The 24146-nt window shown below is 43.3% G+C and overlaps 1 protein-coding gene across 1 annotated transcript in view; it reads right to left on the bottom strand.

Annotated features, from left to right (window-relative positions):
- The window catches only part of LOC121576616 (nuclear receptor ROR-alpha A-like), a 291217-nt gene that overhangs the window by 67025 nt on the left and 200046 nt on the right, over positions 1-24146 (bottom strand). The window lies entirely within an intron of this gene.

The raw sequence follows: 24146 nt of genomic DNA, 5'->3' as shown, positions 1-24146 counted from the left end.
CCTCTCTCGCTCTCCCTCCTTCACTCCTCTCTCTCTCTCTCCCTCACTCCTCTCTCTCTCTCTTTCCATCCCTCCCTCATGTGATAATCTGTTCAGACCCCTTACCAGCTGGCACATTCTGATACAATATTCTCGTTTTAGTGCAATCTGGCTCTGGCCAATAACTGGGTTTCATTTAGAATTTCCATAAATAAGATGGTGTTCATATCATCCCTTCTCAAGTCAAATCAAGAGTGTGGGACTATAAGGTTCTATCTTCATTTTTGTCAAAAGTATTCTGTTCAATGTTTTGTACCTATATAGTACTCTAAATACCCAATTCATGTTGTTAAGTTCAAAAGAACACAATATAAAAATTGCTGACACCATTCAAACCAATGAGGGTTCGGAAATGTAAAGCCAATTATCTCAGAATCATCTTTTTGCTGATAGAACATTATAATCCCAAGCTCTTGAAATGCAAAATATTTCATTGCATTATTTATTTAATTGCAATATCTTTCAGACATATTTTCATGTAATTTGCTATTTTTGACATGTCCTGTCAACGCTGATTTTGACATTATTATCAAACATTGATTTGGCAAACATAATGTTCCATATTTACTTGCCTGGCTACCCAGACTGCTTGCTCCGGCCAAACGCTACGCCACGCCCACGGACATTAGTTTCTTCTCCGCAATGAGTCTGGATCTGAGTACCTCCCCCTCCCTTCACCGAATGCAAACATATTCGGGGCCGTCTGATTGGTCAAGAAACCGATGGATTGGGCCTGAGCCAGAACACACGTGGGTAAAGCGGCGGTTTGAAAATTCTTAATTGGCTTTGATACTCTGATGGGTTAGAGACGATCCAATGGTACAATGCCCCTAGTGCCCCTCGTCACCACAAACGACTTCAATGATGGCAGTCGCCGACTAAAGTATGCAGCGAATGACAGAGCAGCGGAAGATTTTAGTGTGAGTCATCAGGCTACCATATTCCACCATGTGTACACGTCTACAGCCAACTTGTCATTTTGGGACTGCTGCAGGAAGGGTATACTATGTATATAGTAGGGATCACAACCTATGATACATCAAGTATGCAAATTAACCTCCTGTCCATGACACCATAAATCTAGCAAATGAACGTGTTTCATTATGACCTCTACATGACCCATTAGATTCACTATAAACACATTTTCTCATGTAATGTCAGAACCGGAATGTCACTGCACACTATCTAATGAACAAAACATTATTCAGATGCAGATATCATAAACACATTTCAGTCCCCAGTCACACCGAAACCTTGTGTTTGTCTCTCATGCTGGGTTTCTAACCACAAGACCCTGTGTTGCTCTCTACATGAGTCAGTCTGCTGGCCCACGCAGGGACAGGTTAAACTGTCACTTTCAGCACAGACAACAATGTGGTGTGGTTGCCATGGTCATGTGCTGCTAGCTGCTACAGTATCAGTAAGTCTTAAACCAGGGGCCATCTCACTGCTGTTGTTGTGAGCTCCTTGTTTATAAAACCACATGGCTTTGGCCCCTGGGCGGCCGCGCCCCACTGTGACCTCACGCACACCCACCCTCTCCTGGCTGCACTATGCTCTGCACTCTCTTCCCAAACGTTCAGATGACTGCAGATAACAACAGTAGTCTAAAGGTTGCTTATCTCTGAGGAAAGGAACATCTACACTACAGTGTCTGTGTGTGAAAGAGAGAGTGGGATGGATAGAGGGGCGAGCGCATGCAACTGCTTGAGTTTGTTTGTGTGCATTGCGTCTGTGGCGGGTGTATGTTTACTGTATGTGAATATGTATGAGTTTTGTTAAACCCTGGTTGAAGACATTGTGTGAAAGCACCCACCGGCCATCACTGACAGAGTAAGGACTGACAAGAAATACAAGCCACAATGCATCCTGAGAGTGACATATAGAAAAATGATAGTTTGTGATTGTATACTGTAATAATCGGTCTCAATAAAGGTTGCCTCTGGATAAAGCTACTTTATCCTGGGCACAGTGAGAAGTACAGGCATACTGGACCAGCTACAATGAGTTACAGTAAAATCAGGAAATACCTGGTGTTTCTGAAGACAGCTGCTGCCAGAAAGGCCACTTCCTCTGCTTTGCACAATGATGGAACGCTCGCCTGACTACATCCCATTCACAATGACAGTATGCCAATACTGAGGTGTTGCTGAACTCATTACCACATTGACTAAATCACAAAACAGCTAAGTGTCAAATATCTTTGTATGAATGTTGTGATGTAATGTAAGATCAATTCTTTGATTGTTATCTGTGAACAGTGCAAAGTTACACTGCTGTCATTGGTTTACATTGTCTGTTGTGTGTGTGTTACCACCTCCACACATTATTACATTGGATATCCTCCTGGGTTATAGTCAACAAATATCCCAGGTGACGTAACTCTTTGATCTCTATTAAGTTCCACCTCGAGATGGACTGGTACCCATTATGTCTTGCATATGTGTTCACTGAACCTATCCAAAATCAGAGCGGTAAGAAATATCAATGACTCCCTGATGTGTGTGCAGAGCCAGTGTCAGCGTGTCCACAGAGAACCAGCTCTAGCTGTAGTTCAGAGCAGTCAAGCCGGGCTGCATTGGGTCCATACTCACTGCCTCTCTGCATAAACACCGACCCAGTCAAGTGTCTCGCGCTCCTCGCTGATTAATTCAAGCAAATGTATTTATTGTAAACAAGCCCTGTGGGATAGAATTCAATTGAGAGGGGACGCGGAGCCTCCACTGGTGCCCCAGAGGAGAGGAGAGGACCAGAGCCGATAATGGCCTCATTACCGGTCTGTCAGTAGACATCCCACATCCCACGCCTTCCCTCGCTGGCTGGGCTGGCTGGGCTGGCTGGGCTGGCTCAGGACGCAGCTGATCCACATGAACTCCTACAGTACCACACCACTACCACAGATCATAGAGAGTATAGGGACTCAGCACTCACCCCCCTCTGTATCCCAGGAATAAGACACATACAGTGGGGGAAAAAAGTATTTAGTCAGCCACCAATTGTGCAAGTTCTCCCACTTAAAAAGATGAGAGAGGCCTGTAATTTTCATCATAGGTACACGTCAACTATGACAGACTAATTGAGAAAAAATTATCCAGAAAATCACATTGTAGGATTTTTTATGAATTTATTTGCAAATTATGGTGGAAAATAAGTATTTGGTCACCTACAAACAAGCTAGATTTCTGGCTCTCACAGACCTGTAACTTCTTCTTTAAGAGGCTCCTCTGTCCTCCACTCGTTACCTGTATTAATGGCACCTGTTTGAACTTGTTATCAGTATAAAAGACACCTGTCCACAACCTCAAACAGTCACACTCCAAACTCCACTATGGCCAAGACCAAAGAGTTGTCAAAGGACACCAGAAACAAAATTGTAGACCTGCACCAGGCTGGGAAGACTGAATCTGCAATAGGTAAGCAGCTTGGTTTGAAGAAATCAACTGTGGGAGCAATTATTAGTCAAAATGATCACAAGAACAGTGAGCAAAAATCACAGAACCACACGGGGGGACCTAGTGAATGACCTGCAGAGAGCTGGGACCAAAGTAACAAAGCCTACCATCAGTAACACACTATGCCGCCAGGGACTCAAATCCTGCAGTGCCAGACGTGTCCCCCTGCTTAAGCCAGTACATGTCCAGGCCCGTCTGAAGTTTGCTAGAGTGCATTTGGATGATCCAGAAAAGGATTGGGAGAATGTCATATGGTCAGATGAAACCAAAATATAACTTTTTGGTAAAAACTCAACTCGTCGTGTTTGGAGGACAAAGAATGCTGAGTTGCATCCAAAGAACACCATACCTACTGTGAAGCATGGGGGTGGAAACATCATGCTTTGGGGCTGTTTTTCTGCAAAGGGACCAGGACGACTGATCCATGTAAAGGAAAGAATGAATGGGGCCATGTATCGTGAGATTTTGAGTGAAAACCTCCTTCCATCAGCAAGGGCATTGAAGATGAAACGTGGCTGGGTCTTTCAGCATGACAATGATCCCAAACACACCGCCCGGGCAACGAAGGAGTGGCTTCGTAAGAAGCATTTCAAGGTCCTGGAGTGGCCTAGCCAGTCTCCAGATCTCAACCCCATAGAAAATCGTGTTGCCCAGCGACAGCCCCAAAACATCACTGCTCTAGAGGAGATCTGCGTGGAGGAATGGGCCAAAATACCAGCAACAGTGTGTGAAAACCTTGTGAAGACTTACAGAAAACGTTTGACCTGTGTCATTGCCAACAAAGTGTATATAACAAAGTATTGAGAAACTTTTGTTATTGACCAAATACTTATTTTCCACCATAATTTGCAAATAAATTCATTAAAAATCCTACAATGTGATTTTCTGGATTTTTTTTCCTCATTTTGTCTGTCACAGTTGACGTGTACCTATGATGAAAATTACAGGCCTCTCTCATCTTTTTAAGTGGGAGAACCTGCACAATTGGTGGCTGACTAAATACTTTTTTCCCCCACTGTATCAGTGATAGATACAACAACAGATGGAAAATAATCCGTACAGTGACATGGACGATGTGTGTGTGTGTGTGTGTGTGGGTGTGTGTGTGCGTGTGTGTGTGTGTGTGTGGGTGTATTGCCAGCCCCCAGCTGAAGTAGAATTAACAACGTCCAACAGACACCCAATGAAAACAATATAGGTCGATTTAAGATAAATGCCAAGGAGTGGAGGTCATAATATCAAACCATAACAGCACCGACCACTACGAGACAATCATAAACCAATTTAGAGCCATTCCAGGCAATTTCCTGGGGCTTCCACTTGTGGGGAAGACTTCAATAAATCACACTGACAACAAAGGGAATATCTATTTAGGGGAAAATAAAAGAGACTACTGGGTTTCTTTCGGTGGGGTGGGGAGCTGAGCATTTAAACAGGGGTTTAAATGTGAATGTGGAGAGTTTAGAAACATACATGTATGCTGCCATGCCTACAGAGAAGTGCAGTGCGGTGTGGAGTGAGGCAGGAGGAGAGGCAGCTGTAGTGGAGAGTGGCGGTGGGCTGCTGACTGACTGACACACAGTGACATTGTGATCAGTGGCCTCTCCATTAGTGACTGCTGTCCATATGTGGAGTCCCACGCCAGCCCAGCATCAGCCTCAGCCCAGCTCACAAACACACACATATTTATAGAGCAGTAAGGCCACACAGACGAAAGACAAAAGACTCTACAACTACAGGAGGAGGTGCATTAGGTTCCGTCTATGCCAAAGACATCAGTGACATAATAACTGTATACACAAAGTCACTAAAATCACTACAGTCTATTTACTATAATGTGGTTGAATAAAACAGGACTACAACCTCTGCTATTAGGTCTACTATCAACATCATTTATAGAGTAGAGCTAGAAAATGTTGCTTTGTGTCCAAGCTCATCCAATCTCGGGTAGATCAATCATACATTCTAATATTTACAAGTCAATACATTAAAGCTCTTACGTGTTAAATAAGGATGAGAAGAGAAGAGTTACAAAATTTGCTACAGAAGAGGGTTCAGTAGACTTGAAAAGATGCGTCATGATGGAAATAAACGATGAAAATGTCAAAAGATCAAGATATTTCTTAAAGCCAAAAATGTGATTTTCCTGTGTTTTATACACTGAGTGTACAAAACATTAGGAACACCTTTCCATTACATAAAATGACCAGGTGAATCTAGATGAAAGCTATGATCCCTTATTGATGTCACTTGTTAAATCCACTTCAATCAGTATAGATTAAGGAGAGGAGACCGGTTAATGAAGGATTTTTAGAGGGTGAATGGGCAAGACAAAATATTTAAGTTCCTTTGAACGGGATATGGTAGTAGGTGCCATGGGCAAGACAAAATATTTAAGTGCCTTTGAACGGGGTATGGTAGTAGATGCCAGGCGCACCGGTTTGAGTGTCAACGTCAGTCACCTGTTCGCATCCTCTACAATGGATTAAAGTAAGCAAAAATAAATCAATCTCGGCCTTATATTGTTGAGTGCTCCAACTCCTTTTTTACCTCGATTTTAGTCCTTTTGGAAGTTTTTCTTGATAAGCAATTCTCATGATTTTTGTCATTGTTGTTGAGTACCCCTCCTTTCCTTTGTTTGCTGAAGTGCGAAGGCCCACCTGAACTGTTACCGGTTTGAGTGTGTCAAGAACTGCAACGCTGCTGGGTTTTTCACGCTCAACTGTTTCCTGTGTGTATCAAGAATGGTCCACCACCCAAAGGACATCCAGCCAACTTGACACAACTGTGGGAAGCATTGGAGTCAACATGGGCCAGCATCCCTGTGGAACGCTTTCGACACCTTGTAGAATCCATGCCCCAACAAATTGAGGCTGTTCTGAGGGCAAAAGGGGGTGCAACTCAATATTAGGAATGTTGTTTTTTAATGTTTTGTATACTCAGTCAAAAGTTTGGAAACATCTACTCATTCAAGAGTTTTTCTTTATTTTTAAAATTTTTTACATTGTAGAATAATAGTGAAGACATCAAAACTATGAAATAACACATATGGAATCATGTAGTAACCAAAAAAGACTTAAACAAATCAAAATATATTTTATATTTGAGATTCTTCAAATAGCCACTCTTTGCCTTGATGACAGCTTTGCACACTCTTGGCACTCTCTACACCAGCTCCATGAGGTAGACATCTGGAATGCATTTCATTTAACAGGTGTGCCTTCTTAAAAGTTCATTTGTGGAATTGTATTTATTCTTAATGCGTTTGAGCCAATCAGTTGTGTTGTGACAGTTAACCCTATTTGGTAAAAGACCAAGTCCATATTATGGCAAGAAAAGCTCAAATAAGCAAAGAGAAATGACAGTCCATCATTACTTTAACACATGAAGGTCAGTCAAGCTAGAACATTTCAAGAACTTTGAAAGTTTCTTCAAGTGCAGTCACAAACACCATCAAGCGATATGATGAAACTGGCTCTCATGAGGACCGCCACAGAAAAGGAAGACCCAGAGTTACCTATGCTGCAGAGGATAAGTTCATTAGAATTAACTGCACCTCAGATTGCAGAGTTCAAGTAACAGACACATCTCAACATCAACTGTTCAGAGGAGACTACGTGAATCAGGCCTTCATGGTCGAATTGTTGCAAAGAAACCACTACTAAAGGACACCAATAAGATGAAGAGACTTGCTTGGGCAAAGAACCAAGAACAATGGACATTAGTCCGGTGGAAATCTATCCTTTGGTCTGATGAGTCAAAATTTGAGATTTTTGGTTCCAACCGACGTGTCTTTTTGAGACGCAGAGTAGGTGAACAGATGATCTCCGCATGTGTGGTTCCCACCATGAATTATGGAGGAGGAGGTGTGATGGTGTGGGGGTGCTTTGCTGGTTACACTGTCAGTGATTTATTTAGAATTAGAGGCACACTTAACCAGCATGGCTACCACAGCATTCTGCAGTGATACGCCATCCCATCTGGTTTGCGCTTAGTGGGACTCTCATTTGTTTTTCAACAGGATAATGACCCAAAACACACCTCCAGGCTATGTAAGGGCTATTTGACCAAGGAGAGTGATGGAGTGCTGCATCAGAGAACCTGGCCTCCACAATCACCCGACCTCAACCCAATTGAGATGGTATGAGATAAGATAAGTGCTCAGCATATGTGGGAACTCCTTCAAGACTGTTGGAAAAGCATTCCTCATGAAGCTGGTTGAGAGAATGCCAAGAGTGTGCAAAGCTGTAATCAAGGGAAAGGGTGGCTACTTTGAAGAATCTAAAATCTAAAATATATTTTGATTTGTTTAACACTTTTTTGGTTACTACACAATTCCATATGTGTTATTTCATAGTTTGGATGTCTTCACTATTATTCTACAATGTAGAAAATAGTACAAATCAAGAAAAACTCTTAAATGAGTAGGTGTGTCCAAACTTTTGACTGGTACCTTATTTCCACACTGAGGTTGGAATACTACCGTGAAATTGTGAAACTTATGATAAAGTCCTTTTAGTGTAAGAGCTGTTTGAAAAGAACGCCTGAAATCACCATGCGGTAAATTAGTTAAAATACCAATAAGAAACACAGTTCCAAACCTCTCTGCCAATAACAGCTTTTCAGTTTTCCCCTCCCCATTCCCAGACAGTCCTAGCAGAATTCTTGCTTGAGAATTTGCTCTTTGCTAAGAAGCTATGTTTGTTTCTTTTTTTTTAACCATTTTAATTTAAAACAATCACAGTTAGGTACAGTGAGGGAAAAAAGTATTTGATCCCCTGCTGATTTTGTGCGTTTAACCACTGACAAAGACATGATCAGTCTATAATTTTAATGGTAGGTTTATTTGAACAGTGAGAGACAGAATAACAACAAAAAAATTAAGAAAAACGCATGTCAAAAATGTTATAAATTGATTTGGATTTTAATGAGGGAAATAAGTATTTGATCCCTCTGCAAAACATGACTTAGTACTTGGTGGCAAAACCCTTGTTGGCAATCACAGAGGTCAGACGTTTCTTGTAGTTGGCCACCAGATTTGCACACATCTCAGGAGGGATTTTGTCCCACTCCTCTTTGCAGATCTTCTCCAAGTCATTAAGGTTTCGAGGCTGACGTTTGGCAACTCGAACCTTCAGCTCCCTCCACAGATTTTCTATGGGATTAAGGTCTGGAGACTGGCTAGGCCACTCCAGGACCTTAATGTGATTATTCTTAAGCCACTCCTTTGTTGCCTTGGCCATGTGTTTTGGGTCATTGTCATGCTGGAATACCCATCCACAACCCATTTTAAATGCCCTGGCTGGAGGTTCTCACCCAAGATTTGACGGTACAAGGCCCCGTCCATCGTCCCTTTGATGCGGTGAAGTTGTCCTGTCCCCTTAGCAGAAAAACACCCCCAAAGCATAATGTTTCCACCTCCATGTTTGATGGTGGGGGTGGTGTTCTTGGGGTCATAGGCAGCATTCCTCCTCCTCCAAACACAGCGAGTTGAGTTGATGCCAAAGAGCTCCATTTTGGTCTCATCTGACCATAACACTTTCACCCAGTTCTCCTCTGAATCATTCAGATGTTCATTGGCACACTTCAGACGGCCCTGTATATGTGCTTTCTTGAGCAGGGGGACCTTGCGGGCGCTGCAGGATTTCAGTCCTTCACGGCGTAGTGTGTTACCAATTGTTTTCTTGGTGACTATGGTTCCAGCTGCCTTGAGATCATTGACAAGATCCTCCCATGTAGTTCTGGGCTGATTCCTCACCGTTCTCATGATCATTGCAACTCCACAAGGTGAGATCTTGCATGGAGCCCCAGGCCGAGGGAGATTGACAGTTATTTTGTGTTTCTTCCATTTGCGAATAATCGCACCAACTGTTGTCACCTTCTCACCAAGCTGCTTGGCGATGGTCTTGTAGCCCATTCCAGCCTTGTGTAGGTCTACAATCTTGTCCATGACATCCTTGGAGAGCTCTTTGGTCTTGGCCATGGTGGAGAGTTTGGAATCTGATTGATTGATTGCTTCTGTGGACAGGTGTCTTTTATACAGGTAACAAACTGAGATTAGAAGTGCTCCCTTTAAGAGTGTGCTCCTAATCTCAGCTCATTACCTGTATAATAGACACCTGGGAGCCAGAAATCTTTCTGATTGAGAGGGGGTCAAATACTTATTTCCCTCATTAAAATGCAAATCAATTTATACGATTTTTGACATGCATTTTTCTGGATTTTTTTGTTGTTATTCTGTCTCTCACTGTTCAAATAAACCTACCATTAAAATTATAGACTGATCATTTCTTTGTCAGTGGGCAAACGTACAAAATCAGCAGGGGATCAAATACTTTTTTCCCTCACTGTACTTAATTGTTACCCAGAAATGATTTGATATTGAGATACAAATGGCTGCATTGGTCCTTTAACATGCACTTACCCAAGCCACAGATAATGTTGTGCAGGGTAGTGCATGTCTTCTTCAAATTAAATTAGGCCCCTTCCAGGTATTAAGGAATACAGAGACATTTGGTAGTAAACAATTTGATAAGTAACACTAATTGAAAATATCAGATGCTCTCCCAGCAGCTAGTTTGTAGTGGTTTGACATAGTTGATGCTGTCATCGCTCCATTAGGTTTAATAGACTGGAATGCCAGGACAATTCCTTTATCTTTGGGCATTTCTTATTTTGTAATAAGATAATTATGAGAAAGAGGCACTAAATGTGTTTACAAGACACAGAATATAATTGGCTCCTCATTTGATCAAAATGGGTCAAAACAATACACCTTTACAGTGAAAGGTATTTGATTACGGATTACAAAGAGGTTGCCATTAGAATACAACAATGGAATGTCCCAGAAAACAAATGTAATTTGTAGAGCTTCAAATGAATCAAAGTTCTGCTCAATACACATGCACAGTAGGCTATATTCATAGAGATCAGGAAAAAAGGACAGAAATCTGTCGTAGAACTAAACAGGCATGTTTGATAGCACTGACAATTGTTTTGGAAATACATTTCCAATAAATCAATGGACATAACATTTTAACTATGTGTACTGACTGCCTTTAGCGCAGAGCTGTCTGTGGGGATAGAGGGGAAGCCATGTGAGGCTTGAGAGAGAGGCAGCAAGAGAAAGGGAGAGAGAGAGATTATAGGAGGCATCCCAGCCTGTGCAAGAGGCTTAGCCTGTCTAGGCGGGGAGGCGGAACCCTGTGAATTCTAATGAACTGGCAAGACTCCCCAAAACCAGCCTCTCCATCTCCAGCAGGACATAGAGGGGAAGGTGATTAGGGGCGCTGCATCCCTCTTCACCCCCTCCATGGCAAACCAAATAGAGCAGGTCATTTTCCCTGTGATAATTAAGCCCAGAACCAGCCATGAGGGATTGGTAATGGACCTGCTTATTTTTCATGTGCTGCAGAGGCGCCGACTGAGGCAAAAGCATGATTATGTGTTTTTATTTTCTGTGGAGGGGTGACTCTAGTAAGAGTAGCGGTGGCTGTTGAAAAACTTAGCCTTTGAGGGGGAGGTTAACAAATTCACTTCATTATTGAGGAGCATACCAGGGAGACCCCTGGAGCGTGTGAGGTACTACCTAGCGACAAACCTACACACTCCCACAACATCACCACTATAGAGCAACAGCAACTCTGTGGGAGTTAAAATAGTTAACTTTCTGGCTTGAGGGGAGAAAAAAGACCAAGTGCAACAAACAAGGATGTACACAGATTTTATATATATTTCTGTTTTAAACAGAATTCAATGAGCTCCTTTGTGAAACTAAATGTGTATAATTGCTGGTAATTTAGAAAGTGCACTACTGATTTTCTCTCTTAATTCACAGAGCCCTTCTCTCTGGATACACAACAGTGAATATCCTCTGCACAGAAAATGTTTTAGACTTAAAATAACAATGTTTAATGATCTTTGTGTAACTTCAGGTAGAGGAGCTGCCCAATGAGGCAGTCCAGATCACACTGTATAGATTACATTCATTTGTTAGAAATAACTCTGCTCAAGCATGAAAGTTACTTTTCCAAAGTTTACAGCACTCTATAAATCCAGTGACCAACCAGAGGGACTAGATTTTTCTTTAAGATGGAGGGAGATCTTCAGGCTATGGAGGCAAACAGCACTTAGCCTTCCCCCTTCCCCCTTCCATTGGGCCTTGCTGGAGTTTCTCCATGGCGCACGGAGGAAGCTAGCACTTTTAGCCAGCACGATATGAACACTTTTACTCTTGACTTATGAGGATGCCATGGGTGCGGCGGAGTGATTCATCACAGGGTGTGCTCCTCCTGCACCCTCACACATTAGTAATGTGGTCCGCAGAGGAAGAGGCCTGTCACTACTCTGTACCTGGACCCCACGAACGAGGTAGGTCAACAGGAGGCATCAGCGCCTGGCCCACTTTTAGTCTTTCACAGCACCTTTAAGTTTCTTCGGTCTCCGCCAGCCCAGAGCAGGGAGAGACAGACATGCTGAGATGGGGCTGGGCAGTGTGGTCACAGTGAAAAGCTGTACTGTATGAGAATATCATACTGTACATACAGGACAAACCACTGATATGAGCAATATCTCATATAGGAGTTGTTTTATTAATACTGTACATCCACAAAATCCAAAATAAGTTATTCATTTGTATCATAGAATGAGTGAAACTTGGTCAATGTCCAACGTAGCATAAAGGAATGAGTCTGCCTCAAAGAAGACATTAGTGAGATTTTCTAAGAGAAGTTTCCAGATTTTCACCACTAAACCAACACAAGCCTGAGGGAGTTTAATCAGAAGGCTGGGTAGTCTTCTGTAATACCAGCATAACAAATGTTATGAGCACCAAGCACATGATCATCTGTTCTTTCAAATAATATAGAGCCACTTTAAGTCAGTATAAGCCTTTGACCTGAACACTGCAGGTAATGCAAGTTTAAATAAATTCATGTTTGTCATTTTACTAGTGAAGATTAGGTGAAAAAGGCTATTTGAAACCACAACACAGGATTAAGGGATAATGCTGCTCTGTGTCTTTTGAGTCGACCTTGATTCTGTAATCCAGCACAATACTGAGTAACAGCGTATTTCCCTCTCTCTTACAGTCAATACACTTTCTGTACAACTGTTCACTTAGACACAATGGCAAACACTTATTGATACAATTCTAACTGAGGGAGAAAACTACATTGACCAGATCTTAGCTGTATAAACTACACATTCGGAATCCAAGAAAAATAACTGCAGAAAGTAACAATATTTTACCCCAATTGATTGGTTTTATATTTCTGTTTCCTATTTTATGCTGTTACATACTGAAAGTTGGAACCTCAAACAAAGAAGGTAACTTGTCTTTAGTCTTAGAGAGAAAAATCACCAGTAAGTTGATTTGAATTACTCAGGCTCGCACTTTAATGACCGGGGGGATGAAGTTGATCTTTAAAGTGAGCTAACCTGCAGTCAGCCATGGCATCATTAAGGAGACTGCCACTTAATCAGAGAGAGGACACCAATTTAGCAGGAAGCTAACTATGCAGGAGGAGCCATCAACCCATTACAAAGCATCATAACATGACATATGACCAGGTAGGTTATACTGCATGCATCTCTCAGCTAGCCATTTTTACTGACTCCCTCTCTCTCTCACAGTTTGAATTTTTTCACCCCTCTGCCGCAGACACAGTAGAATGAGAACCTTCCTTTGATGTCTGGGATCCTATAATGCTGAGGCGTTGAAATCTGCATGCCTGTGATCTGTGGAATCTTAATGATCACAGATAACATTGGGTTAACTAGATTCTTCTGTTCTCACACTGCATGTATGCACCCAGAAACATTAATAACAGAACAGCACCAGATCTCTAATGAAAGTAATCCAATACAATGTTCACATGTGATCAACACAAACTACAATGAATAGATCACCAACAGCTTCACTGTAATTTTTTCTTGTCACTGGTAGTGATGCCTTTATGTATCTCTGTGTCTTCACTGAATAAAAGTATGCTCTATATTTCAGCTTGCTATTGCATATGCTCTAGTCCAGGGGTGTCAAACTAATTTTGCCCCGGGGGCCGCATTTGGTCTTCAACGAGGTCCGGAGGGCCGCACTGAAAATTTGGTTACATTTCCTCGGCATCAAATTTAGTAAAAAATTGTCCTCAATCAGTTTTTGGAATTGTTTATGCTGCCTGACTGTCTAGCTTTCATTTAGGTGATTATTAGTGAGCTGGACACAGTCAAGAAAGATTTGGTTTAGTCATTTCAAAGTATATTGAGAATATATATATATATATATATATATATATATATATATATATATATATATATATATATATATATATATATATATATATATATAACAGTGGGGAGAGCAAGTATTTGATACACTGACGATTTTGCAGGTTTTCCTACTTACAAAGCATGTAGAGGTCTGTAATTTTTATCATAGGTACACTTCAACTGTGAGAGACGGAATCTAAAACAAAAATCCAGAAAATCACATTGTATGATTTTTAAGTAATTAATTTGCATTTTATTGCATGACATAAGTATTTGATCACCTACCAACCAGTATGAATTCCGGCTTTCACAGACCTGTTAGTTTTTCTTTAAGAAGCCCTCCTGTTCTCCACTCATTATCTGTATTAACTGCACCTGTTTGAACTTGTTACCTGTATAAAAGACACCTGTCCACACACTCAATCAAACATACTCCAACCTCTCCACAATGGCCAAGACCAGAGAGCTGTGTAAGGACATCAGGGATAAAATTGTAGACCTGCGCAAGGCTGGGATGGGCTACAGGACAATAGGCAAGCAGCTTGGTGAGAAGGCAACAACTGTTGGCGCAATTATTAGAAAATGGAAGAAGTTCAAGATGACGGTCAATCACCCTCGGTCTGGGGCTCCATGCAAGATTTCACCTCGTGGGGCATCAATGATCATGAGGAAGGTGAGGGATCAGCCCAGAACTACACGGCAGGACCTGGTCAATGACCTGAAGAGAGCTGGGACCACAGTCTCAAAGAAAACCATTAGTAACACACTACGCCGTCATGGATTAAAATCTTGCAGCGCATGCAAGGTCCCCCTGCTCAAGCCAGCGCATGTCCAGGCCCGTCTGAAGTTTGCCAATGACCATCTGGATGATCCAGAGGAGGAATGGGAGAAGGTAATATGGTCTGATGAGACAAAAATAGCTTTTTGGTCTAAACTCCACTCGCCGTGTTTGGAGGAAGAAGAAGGATGAGTACAACCCCAAGAACACCATCCCAACCGTGAAGCATGGAGTTGGAAACGTCATTCTTTGGGGATGCTTTTCTGCAAAGGGGACAGGACGACTGCACCATATTGAGGGGAGGATGGATGGGGCCATGTATCGCGAGATCTTGGCCAACAACCTCCTTCCCTCAGTAAGAGCATTGAAGATGGGTCGTGGCTGGGTCTTCCAGCATGACAACGACCCGAAACACACAGCCAGGGCAACTAAGGAGTGGCTCCGTAAGAAGCATCTCAAGGTCCTGGAGTGGCCTAGCCAGTCTCCAGACCTGTACCCAATAGAAAATCTTTGGAGGGAGCTGAAAGTCCGTATTGCCCAAGCGACAGCCCCGAAACCTGAAGGATCTGGAGAAGGTCTGTATGGAGGAGTGGGCAAAAATCCCTGCTGCAGTGTGTGCAAACCTGGTCAAGACCTACAGGAAATGTATGATCTCTGTAATCGCAAACAAAGGTTTCTGTACCAAATATTAAGTTCTGCTTTTCTGATGTACCAAATACTTATGTCATGCAATAAAATGCAAATGAATTACTTAAAAATCATACAATGTGATTTTCTGGATTTTTGTTTTAGATTCCGTCTCTCACAGTTGAAGTGTACCTATGATACAAATTACAGACCTCTACATGCTTTGTAAGTAGGAAAACCTGCAAAATTGGCAGTGTATCAAATACTTGTTCTCCCCACTGTATATATATATATTTTATTTTTTACTCAAAACACCCGTGGGCCGGATTGTACCCCTTCGTGGTATCCGGGACATATGTTTGACACCACTGCTCTAGTCTATTTGATTAAAAAAATTATACCAACCAGCAGTTCTATCCCTAAAATAAATACAATCAACATTGCCTCCTCAAATCCACATTACGTCTATGCAGTTTGATTTTGTGTCTTATTCTGCTAAAGATACAATCACAATTAAAAACAACTATGACAATGAACATCTTAGTCTGCATAGTTTATTCAACAATATTACTTCTGAATAATTCAGGAATTAAATTATATATGTTAATTATGGGCCACATTATTCAAACCTGATATAATTTCATCTGCATTTTCATAGTTATTATAATTGCAAATCTCATAATAGAATACTTTTGATCATAGAAAAAATAACTCTACCGTGGATGTTGTCAATTGAGCACTATAATTACAATAATTCTTTCCGGGTGTTCCACAAATTTCATAGAGAATGGAGGCAGGAAAGACGTTAAAAATGTTAGCCTGAGTGTGGTCTGTGAGTAGTAGAGGAGAGGAGAGGAGAGGAGAGGAGAGGAGAGGAGAGGAGAGGAGAGGGAGAGGAGAGGAGAGGAGAGGAGAGGAGAGCCTGCCTTGGTGTAGCCTATCTCTTCTCTCTTCTCCAGAGGAAGTTAATGATGGTACAAGGACATTTAATTATGGCACCCATCTTAAAGCTTCCCCGTCAGCATCACTCAGGATCATATCCGGAGGAGCTCTATGACCTCCTCTTCTGTCGCCCTCCATGAATCAAAGCTTTCATTACATGCTGACACTCTTGTCCTGCATTGGCTGGACGATGTGCACGCACCCTGGGAAAGTGATGAGGCACAGGAAACCTGACGAGTGACAGATAACCTGCGTTGCAAGGCCGGCCCTACTCAGTCTGTGGCATGGTGAGTGTGTGACGGTCTGCTGTACCCAGCCCTGCCCTGCCAGTCATGCTAACCTGCCTACCCTACCTAACTATGCCATCTCAGCAACCCCTCAGCCCCTCACCTGGGGTGGCAGGCAGCCTGCAGAAGAGAAATCGCTCCCAGCAGATGGGGCCAGTAATTTTAGCCGGCCCGTCCGAGCGTTGTGTCCTTGTCACATGTCACTTACTCTTGTTTTCTGGTCTGACAACACTTCAAGACAGGGCCTTTCAGGTTGGGGTGAGACACAAAGAGACAGGGTGAGGAAGAGCTGACGAGGCCTCTCTTCTGCTCTCCTCGCCCTGGCTCAGGCACTCACAAAGACACAGCACTGGAGAAGAACCAGATAAAGGGCCCACAAAGACAGCCCCCCAGCCCTACAAAACGCTGCGGCAACCCCCCCCACGTCACTCTTCCTTTCACACACACAGTAGCCCCAGGAGTTGATAAAGAACCCACTCCATTCTGACAAACCTATGCAAAGAAACTGCATTTTACAAAGACCATTTGTAATTTTACAAAATAGCAGACATAATGCTTTTACTGAAAAATGAGGACCTGTCATATTGTGTGGGAGAGAAAAAACTTAAAGTGGAGAGGAAAAATTGAGAAAAATCATGCTGGCCTGGTTTACGACAAGTAGATAGCTCTATTGATTTCCTTTTACCAGCAGCTGTCCATCCCTCACTGTGGTGATTATACTGACCTATTTCACAAAAAAATGGCTGTCTATTATGGATTAAACCAAAGTGTCCCAAAAAAATATTATTATTTTCACGGAGCAAACAAATAGACTAAGATGAATCATGATCTATTGTAAAGAAGAAGAAAAAGAAAGGATGGTGAGTGTTCAATGTTGTTCAGGAAGAAAGAAAATGCAAGCTTGAGCTCCATGCTGAGAATTAAATATGTGTTCAGCAGCAGAACAGGCTTCTCTTGGTTGGGGCACTCGACGCCCAGCAGTATCACCGATTTAAATCAATCATAACAAAATATGTCATTCTCAAATCTATTTTATAACATAATAATGATTCAGTTAATGCTTGCATATTATCTGAATTAACAAAAAAAATATTACAACTGCAAGCATATTTGCATTTGCATTTAATACAAAAGTACACTATAAATACTATGAATGAATGTAATAGTTTTCTGTTTGTATTTTCCTCTCTGAGTCTAAGTACTACTGTATATGTGATGCAGCAGTATATGAGTGTTGTGTCTGTCACTCGTGGCTAGTAGTATCTCACTGTGTAGCTCTGGGACTCAGCCCCAGCTAAATAATGTACATACGTACTGGATGCACTTCCCACATGAGTGCAACCAACAAATCCCTGCAGAGCTGAATCAAGGCAACGATGTGATGAAACACCTTCAAACAAACACTGAGCAGGGAATATTGAGCTATGCAGAGAATACTCACTCTGCCCCAGGCTATTCCACAGCAGTATGCCTGTTGCCAAGCAAAATTAGATAGCAACTGGGACATATTATTCTTCCAAATTGGCACTGTACAGCAGGATTAAGGACTATCAATCTAATGATCGATTAAACACAAATATTTAAGCTGAGAGTAGCAATAAATAACCCCTCTCAACAGAGGAATAATAGGATCTGATGTGTCATAATAACAAGTTAAGCAGATGTTTAACATGGGGAGGTAGCCTAGCGGTTAAGAGTGTTGGGCCAGCAACCAAAACGTCACTGGTTTGAATCCCAGAGCCAACTATGTGAAACATCTGCCGATGTGCCCTTGAGCAAGGCACTTAACCCTAATTGATCCTGTATGTCGCTCTAGATAAGAGTGTCTGTAAAATGGGGAGGTATTCATCACCTAGTCATGTCAAACACACCAGGAGTTGTGGTAAATAGGTGCTAGTAGTACATCTATTTACTGGTAAAATAGACCTACCATTTCAAAGGCATTAGCTAAAACTATAATAGCATATGGATCTATATTGTGATAGATTTAATGATAACATGCTATTTTCCAGACAGTTTTCAGGTCTATTGTGTGTGCTGTGATGTCTAAATCATGTGGTTGTGTTGAACAGAGGATCACTGTGTCTGTCTGCGTATCTCTGAGGAGGGCAACTCAATACACAGAGCAGGTAAATAAATGAAGATGCAGGGACGAGGCCATGTTTCTCAATTAGTGGAGGCTGCCTCTCGTCACAATGGAGATAAATACACTCTTGAGTACACTCATTGTATTTACGAGTCTGGGCTGTATAGTCTGTAGAACTCTCTCCTCTCCTCTCCTCTCCTCTCCTCTCCTCTCCTCTCCTCTCCTCTCCTCCTCTCCTCTCCTCTCCTCTCCTCTCCTCTCCTCTCCTCTCCTCTCCTCTCCTCTCCTCTCCTCTCCTCTCCTCTCCTCTCCTCTCTCCTCTCATCTCCAGATCTACATCTGTGATACTGCCTCCCTCTGGTGATTCTATACCCAGGCAAGACATACAGTATGTATGGATCTCTAACCTGCTAAAATATGATAGGAACAAAATAGTATTGCCAACAGTGTTATCCAGGCCTACTGTATTTACGGTGAAAACAGAGTTATCCAAAGAAAGTTTGACAAATATCCCCGCAGAATTCATCTTGAGAAATCAATGGAGTCATCCATATGAATACAGTACAAGACAGATGCACTGTAACAATGTTTCAACATTTCATATAACCCACAAACAGTAGCCTTTATCTAGGTGTACATTTTCTGTGCATTATTCAGTGTTTGGCGTTACAGGAGAGCTGAAGTGAGAAGATGAACCAGGTAATCAGGAGATCTTCTCTCTGAGAGGAAGAGCAACATCGCAAGACAAGCTCTCCGTGCTCTCTGGCTGCTATGTCGGTCCTATCAGAGCTGTGAGAGAGATAGGTCTGCTTCAGTCTGCTGATGGGAGATTGGAGGTGAGACAGTTAATCTGTCTGTATAATCAGCTAGTCCATCTGATCCACATGTCTACACCATGTCCCTCAACATGTTTTAACACAAACTAATTATCTCACAGGTAGACATTCTGGAGAGTGTGAGAAATTATGGTGGTTGGTGGTGCTCCTTGTAATGTCAAATATTTCATTAATAATATCATAATACTGTAAAAACTGTTCATATTTCCCTGCTCCCCCAAAAAACATACAAAAAAAGATATTTAACACTATTGTATGCGCCTTGATGGCATGACTGTTGACCACTATTTATTTAAATTCCACTTCAACTACTGCTTTGTATACATCAACATTTAGTTGTTTAAATACAGCTACCAAACATAGCCATTTAGGGCCCTTCTGCAGACCACTTTGCCTTGCAGTAGCATTAAATAAACACAGCCTATAAAGCTGTCAGGGAAAATGTAAAGGAAAACCATACTTGATTCCTTACTGAGAATTATAGCTTTGTGGTAAGAGTTATATGGCCTGCTGGAGTTGGACCACCCCTAATGGTGGATAGAGTGAGAGGCTGCAGCCTAGGGGCCTCATTTAGAAACCGTGTGTACGTACAAAATATACCCCAAAAATGTGCATGCACCAGTTTTCACGCGAAAGTTTGCATTTATAAAAAACAATACTTGACGTGAGAATGTGCTCACCTCCCAGCAAACTTTAGACCATGCGTACACACATCTGCTAGTGGTTGAAATGTTGTATTGCAAGCTGGCAAGTAAGTATGTTGTGCAAATGGGGGATATGATGAAAAGCTTATTCATAAAACATTTAAAACAGGAAAACATATTAACAAGAATGCAACCATTTGCCATTAGTGAGAAGAGTTTTTATTATAAAAAATAAGCTGACATAGGAATATTTTTCCTATTTATTTTAATTTCATAACCATTGCAGAATATATTCCTCACCTTTTCTGCCCGTGATGGGTTCATATTCCCAAAGGAGCCATACACAAATTACCATGTGCATCTCTCATTTAATTGGACCTAATAGCCTAGTAAATTGATAGGCTATATGTATTTCAAGTTTTGCAATATCATAGGCAGTGCGGTTTATAATACCGGCATACAGTCAAATTTAACAGTGGCTCTTTAACATTGAAGTAGTCCTATGTATCAAGTTACGTTTTTATTGGCACGTGCACAAGTACAGCGAAATGCCTTTCTTGCTTGTTCTCTCCCAACAATGCAGTAATGAATATCAGTAGTCACTATAATTAAAACAAGAAAGTAAAGTAGAACAAAACACATGAGAAATAGAACTGTAACTACTGTAAGTAGGCCTACTGTAATGTTTCACAATTTGCGGGCAGTCCATTAAATTTAGCTTGGAGGAAAAGTCGATGCAAAACATTGTTGAATTCAAACGTTCTGCTGACAGGTCCACAACAATTTGCATTGTTTTCTAATAATAATAATAATATGCCATTTAGCAGACGCTTTTATCCAAAGCGACTTACAGTCATGCGTGCATAATTAATTTTTTTTGTGTATGGGTCCCGGGGATCGAACCCACTACCTTAGCGTTACAAGCACCGTGCTCTACCAGCTGAGCTACAGAGGGGTTTTCTCATTCAGAAACTGACACAGTCCTTTTCCAGATACATCATAAATTACTGCTAAAGACTAAAACATTCTGCCAACACAGTAAATAGACCGGTAGCTTATGTAAAATATTTGACAGTATGGGTAGACTACGGTATTGCTGTGCGTAATCTCAGCCCTATAGCCTACCAAGGCAGGACATATAAACCCAATAATCTATTGATAAACGTAATATTGAATAACTATTCGTAGTTTGCATGCCGTGGCCTAATGCCAATAGTTCCACATTATACAGCAAATAAAGGGCGTTATTGACACAATAAAAGGTGATTGGAGTCATTTTCCAGGCGGCGTTTTAATGCTCGTTCATGCGCACACAGTTTTACGACAGGTATGATTTATTACAGGAAACATGCATATTTATGGCGTGCGCCAAGTTTATGAATCTCAATATTTTTGTACGTGTGCAGATTTCTCAGAAATGGCACACGCAGAGATGTAGTGTGAAATTTACACAACAGTTATAAATGAGGCCCCTGGCCTGTACATTTACTCTCATTCTCTATCACAGTCTGAAGAAGCCATGATGGTCTGCAGCACAATAAATGAAGTGTCCATTATCATCCAGAATATTTCACCTTCATAGGGCAGAGTACCTAGACATATAGGAGAGAGGAGGGGAGAGGAGAGGAGAGAGCGTCTGCCAGGGAACAGATGCCCCTGTAATTTATATTGATGAGGGGACTGGCTGACGTGGCTGCGTGGTGGGGAATTTCCAGGGGTTTGATCACTCAGGCAGGGAGAGATAAGACAGAGGCATTGGCTCTGGGCTCTTTGGGCTGGACGGGGATGGGGAGGGAGGTTTCTCCCTGAGTCTGCTCAGCTCAGACCACAGAGACACTCAGCACTGGCCAGCATGGCTGTCACGGTTTCGGCCGAGGCTGCCTCTCTCCCTTGTTCGGGCAGGCTTCGGCGTTCGTCGTCTCCGGAATTCTAGCTGCCACCGATAGATGTTTCATGTTCGTTTGCTTTTGTCTGTTTGTTTCCACACCTGTTTCTGTTTTACGTAATTAGTGTCCTATAAGTTTCTCGTTGTGTTTGTCTAGTGTTGTGTATGATTGTTTCCGTCAGTGTTGTGTTTTGCTCGGTTGAGCGTATTTCTCCACTGTGCTGGAGCTTAGTTGCACTTGTGTGTGCACCGTTTCATTTTTGTCGCACCTGTTAGTGCGCATCTACCTTCGCCTTCGTGCGTGTTTTTGCTGTCGGGCTTAGTTGTCCTGTTGCCTGTGTTGGGCCAGTATTACAGCATTTGGAACATTCAGTCTGCGTCCTGCGTTTGATTCCTACACTACACCTACAACACGCCCTGACAGAATCATACACCACCAATGGAATCAGCAGGAGCCGAAGCAGCCCAGACGAGACTGGAAGCCCAGGTTCGGGACCAGCAAGAGCAGCTCCTGCAGATGGGGACCGCCCTGCAGGAGGTGATTACCACACTCCGAGGCTGGGGTTCGCCTCCACCGCCACCCGCCCTGCCAGCACCATCGGCCAGCCCGCCCAGTCCAGCGCCGGAACCTCGAGGAGTCCGACTATCTCTCCCGAGGGCCTACGACGGGACCGCGGCTGGGTGTCAGGGATTCCTGCTCCAGGTAGAGCTATACCTGGCCACCGTGCACCCGGCACCTTCAGGGCATGAGAGCGTGTCCGCCCTGATCTCCTGCCTGGCCGGAAAAGCGTTGGAGTGGGCCAACGCGGAGTGGAGGAAGATCGACGCCACGACGATTACGTACACCGAAGTTCTCCCGCCGCTTCAGGGCGGTGTTTGACCATCCCCGGAGGGAAAGCGGCGGGGAGCGTCTGGTCTTCCTCCGGCAGGGGAGGAGAAGTGCCCAGGAATCGCGCTCGAATTCCGTACTCTAGCGGCAGATGCAGGGTGGAATGATCGGGCCCTCATCGATCTATACCGATGCAGCCTACGAGAGGGACGTCCGTCGGGGAGCTGGCTTGTAGGGACACCAGCCTCACTTTCGACCAGCTGGTTGATATGTCCATCAGGCTGGATACCCTGCTGGCTACCCGCGGACGTCCTGCGGAGGGTCCGTCCATTCCACCCTCCAGCGCCTCCGAGCCTTGTCCTATGGAGCTCGGGGCGCTGGCGCTAGAGAGAGGAGGAGTCGGCAGGCTAGGGGGGTCCATCCACTGCACCAACTGTGGTCGGGGAGGACACACCGCGGCTAGGTGCTGGGGATGGCCTCCTAGGGGAGATGACGACAGGTCCCGCACTGGGGATTCCCTCCAGGTGAGTAGGCGCCCCACTCACCCAGAGCTCTCTGTTGCCCATTTTTGTATGCCTGTACGTTTTCCACAGGTAGCACCTCATTCCCAGCATAAGGCGCTGGTAGATTCAGGCGCGGCTGGGAATTTTATTGATAAAAAGTTTTGTTTAGCGTTAGGGATTCCCCTCATTCCTGTTGATGTTCCTTTTCCCGTTCACGCCCTAGATAGTCGTCCCGTTGGGTACGGGCTTAATCAGGGAGGTCACGGCGCCACTTAGGATGTGTGCGCAGGGGGATCATCAGGAGATGATTCAGCTGTTCCTGATTGACTCTCCTGCGTATCCGGTGGTGCTGGACATGCCCTGGTTGAGTACCCATAACCCAGTGATTTCGTGGCAGGAGAGGGCTCTGATGGAGTGGTCTGCTCAGTGTGTGGGTAGATGTTTGGGCGTTTCCGTAGGGGCTACCTCGGTGGAGAGTCCAAACCAGGTGCCCGCATTGCACGTTCCACCTGAGTATGGGGATTTGGCTATTGCGTTTAGTAAGGCGAGGGCGACGCAGTTGCCACCCCATAGGCAGGGGGATTGTGCGATAAACCTCCAGGCAGGAGCTGCGCTCCCACGGAGCCATGTGTATCCTCTGTCTCAGGAGGAGAAGGCTATGGAGATTTACATAGACGAATCGCTGAGACAAGGATACATACGCCCGTCCACTTCCCCCGCGTCCTCGAGTTTCTTTTTCGTGAAGAAAAAGGATGGTGGTTTGCGCCCATGCATCGATTACCGTGGTCTCAATCAGATTACGGTGAAGTATAGTTATCCACTCCCGCTGATTGCGACCATGACTGAGTCGTTGCATGGGGCGCGTTTCTTCACGAAACTAGATCTCAGGAGCGCGTACAACTTGGTGCGCATCAGGGAGGGTGATGAATGGAAAACAGCCTTTAGTACCACCTCGGGCCATTACGAGTATCT

The sequence above is a fragment of the Coregonus clupeaformis genome, chromosome 11, assembly GCF_020615455.1.
Source record: "Coregonus clupeaformis isolate EN_2021a chromosome 11, ASM2061545v1, whole genome shotgun sequence".
NCBI classification, from domain to species: Eukaryota; Metazoa; Chordata; class Actinopteri; order Salmoniformes; family Salmonidae; genus Coregonus; species Coregonus clupeaformis.
Note: the sequence above shows the minus strand (reverse complement) of the source record. Positions and strands in the feature narration are given on the sequence as shown.